General features: G+C 43.6%; 1 non-coding gene across 1 annotated transcript; it reads left to right on the top strand.

Annotated features, from left to right (window-relative positions):
* Positions 1 to 289: 289 nt before the first annotated feature.
* On the top strand, positions 290 to 405 carry LOC132533305 (U5 spliceosomal RNA). The gene has a single exon (XR_009545185.1). It is a non-coding gene; the product is annotated as a U5 spliceosomal RNA (small nuclear RNA).
* Positions 406 to 3,288: the final 2,883 nt, after the last annotated feature.

The following is a 3,288-nucleotide window of genomic DNA, read 5'->3' as shown; positions in this document are numbered from 1 at the left end:
TCTCCAAGTCTCCCTTTCGCCCCCTAGTGGTGCCGCAGGGTCAGCGTGGGAAAGCGATGCTCTTAGCAGAGGTGACTCGTTTGAATACCCACCATGCACTGCGCAAGGACCAGTTTTTAAAAACAATAAAATTAAAACATTTTTCCATAGATAGTTTCGGAATACAGAACGCATATTTTATAGTTCATCAAGAAAGTCTTTTGAGGCACTAACTGTTCGTGAGGTCTAACGACCATTAGTTTACTAGGAGTGTGCTTTACTCGAGAGTGGAGTTGCCGGGTGCTAAAACATACTCTGGTTTCTCTTCAGATCGCATAAATCTTTCGCCTTTTACTAAAGATTTCCGTGGAGAGAAACAAATCCGAGTCCTAACTAAATTTTTTGAGGCCCTTTAATATAAGGGTTGTATTTAATTGTTTTAAAAAAAAGACTAGTAGTGTGTCACACTTAACTCTATTCATCTTTTCAAGTTTATGTGTAACGCTTATGCTTTCCCGAAGAAGTTTTCCAAAAAGGCATATTGGATGGATGTATCTTTCTATTTTGTTGCAAATACGTTTCTCACATTAACCAAGGTACTCAGGTTTTTTTTTTTTCCATTTGCTGTGAGTAAAGTCAAAAGCTTGTTTTGTTTAGGGTGGACCGCTGTTGAGCTTGCTTGAGTACACACATTACCTGGGAAGAAGTTCTCAAGCAGGTCTGCAGATGCCTCTCTGTCTCTGACACACACACACACCCTTTAATTTTGCTCTGTCCTATCTAATAAAACAGGAAAGAAAAAGAGGGGCATAAATGGATACATAGGGCTGACACTGAGCCAAAGTGATAATCCTGGTGCAAACAACTATAAAAAATTTAAGTATATGGGATTAAAATATGTTTTGAAGGTTTAGTTATGAGTGTGACCATGTAGGGCCGGGCGGTAGCGCAGCGGGTTAAGTGCACATGGCATGAAGCACAGAGACCAGCATAAGGATCCCGGCTGGAGCCCCAGGATCCCCACCTGCAGGAGGCTTCCCTACTAGCGGTGAAGCAGGTCTGCAGGTGTCTATCTCCCCCTACTTCCCTCTGTCTTCCCCTCTCTTCTGATCTCTCTGCCTATCCAGGAGCAGTGAATTTGTAGTACAGGCACTGAGCCCCAGCGATAATCCTGGAGGCAAATAAAAAAAAAAAACAGAGTGTGAGCACGTGAGGCTAATTCTTTAATTTTTTTTTTTTTTTTTTTTTACCAAAGAACTGTTCAGCTCTGGCTTATTGTGCTGCAGGGGATTGAACTCAGAACGTTGGAGCCTCAGGCATGAGCGTCTGTTTGCGTAACCATTATGTTATCTACCCTCCACATTCATTAATTTAATTAATTTGTTTATTTTAATGTTTTTAATATTTATTCCCTTTTGTTGCCCTTGTTGTTTTATTATTGTTCTTATTGATGTCATTGTTGTTAGGACAGAGAGAAATGGAGGAGGGGAAAGACAGAGAGGGGGAGAGAAAGACACCTACAGATCTGCTTCACCGCCTGTGAAGCGACTCCCCGGCAGGTGGGGAGCCAGGGGCTGGAACTGGTATCCTTACACCGGTCTTTGCGCTATGCGCCACCTGCACTTAAGCCGCTGCGCTACCACCTGACTCCCATTAATTTTATTTTAATGAGAGAGAAGATATTGCTGCTATGCTCTTATTTATGGTGGTGCTGTGAAGTGACTAAAACCTTGGAGCCTCAGGCATGGGAATCTTTTGCATAGCCATTATGCTAGCGCTCCAGCCTTTAGGCTGATTTTTTAAAACCTAGAGATACAGGGGCTGGGTGGTGGCATACCTGCTAGAACACTCATGTTGCAAAGTGCAAGGACCAGGGTTCAAGGTGGGGATTGGGGGATCCCCACCTGCAGGGGGAAAGCTTCATAAGCAGTGGGGCAGAGTTGCAGGTGCCAACATTTTGCTCTCCTATCTTTCCTTTTCCCTCTCAATTTCTCTCTGTCTCTATGCAAAATAAATTATCTAAATTTTGAGAAACTACAGATATCAACAATTACATAACATGTAAACAGACCAACATACTAAAACCCACATGCAGGCATAAGGATAAGCAAAGAGTGTGTGGAGGTGGGTGGGAGATATTTTAAGGATTATACATGGGATAGAAACATGTCGAATCTAAAGTTCTATCAATTTCTAAGAAATGTTTACATCTATGTTAATGTAGTTTGTGGGTTTTTTCCCCTTATTTTATTTTTCTTTCTTTTCTTTTCCACTCCAGGGTTATTCCTGGGGCTCGGTGCCTGCACTACGAATCCACTGTTCCTGGAGGCCATTTTTTCCCATTTTGTTGCCCTTGTCTTTATTGTCATTTTTGCCATTGATGTTGTTGTTGGATAGGACAGAGAGAAATGGAGAGAGGAGGGGAAGACAGAGAGGGGAAAGATAGACACCTGCAGACCTGCTTCACTGCCTGTGAAGCGACCCCCTTGCAGGTGGGAAGACGGGGGCTGGAACCTGGATCCTTACCTGGTCTTTGCACGTTAGCTTAACCTGCTACCGCCTGACCCACCACCCCCTTTAAAATGTTGGGAAGAATTCACCATCAAGGGCCAAGTGGTGGTGTAGACATTAACATGTTCAAGGACCTGAATTAAAGTTTTGATTCCCCCATAGCCCTGCAGGGGGAGGGCTTCAGGAGAAGTGAAAATTTCTTAAATCTGGGTTGGAGGGATAGCACGGTGATTATGCAAAGTTCTCAGGTTCAATCCCCACCACCACAATAAACCAAAAATGAACAGTGCTCTGGTTTCTCTCCCCTCTCCCACTCCCTCTTTCTCCCTTCTCTGTATCTCTTGAAATAGTTAAAGGTCAGGTAAATCTAGAAAAAGGGAATGTCATTGACTTATATGAGAAGCTATTCAAAGACAGGTGTAACTGTATGAGTCAACTACTAGTAATTTTTTTTTTTGCCTCTAGGGTTATTGCTGGGGCCTGGTGCCAGCACTATAAATCTAATATTCCTGGGGCCCTTTTTTTTTTTCAAATTTATTGGCTAGGACAGAGAGAAATTGAGAGAAGGTAAGACAGAGAGAGGGAGAGAAGGATAGACACCTGCAGACCTGCTTCACTGCTTGCCAAGCGACCACCTGCAATTGGGGATCCCGGCACTTGAGCCAGCATCCTTGAGGGGGTCCTTGTGCTTCCTACTATGTGCGCTTAACCTGGGGCGCCACCTGCTGGCCTCCCACTAGTAATCTATTTCTGTACTCCCTGCTGGCTATGCACCAGTGAAATTGTACCAAGTAAATA

Source organism: Erinaceus europaeus, chromosome 15, assembly GCF_950295315.1.
Source record: "Erinaceus europaeus chromosome 15, mEriEur2.1, whole genome shotgun sequence".
In the NCBI taxonomy this organism is placed as follows: Eukaryota; Metazoa; Chordata; class Mammalia; order Eulipotyphla; family Erinaceidae; genus Erinaceus; species Erinaceus europaeus.
This window is presented reverse-complemented; position numbering and strand designations above follow the sequence as displayed.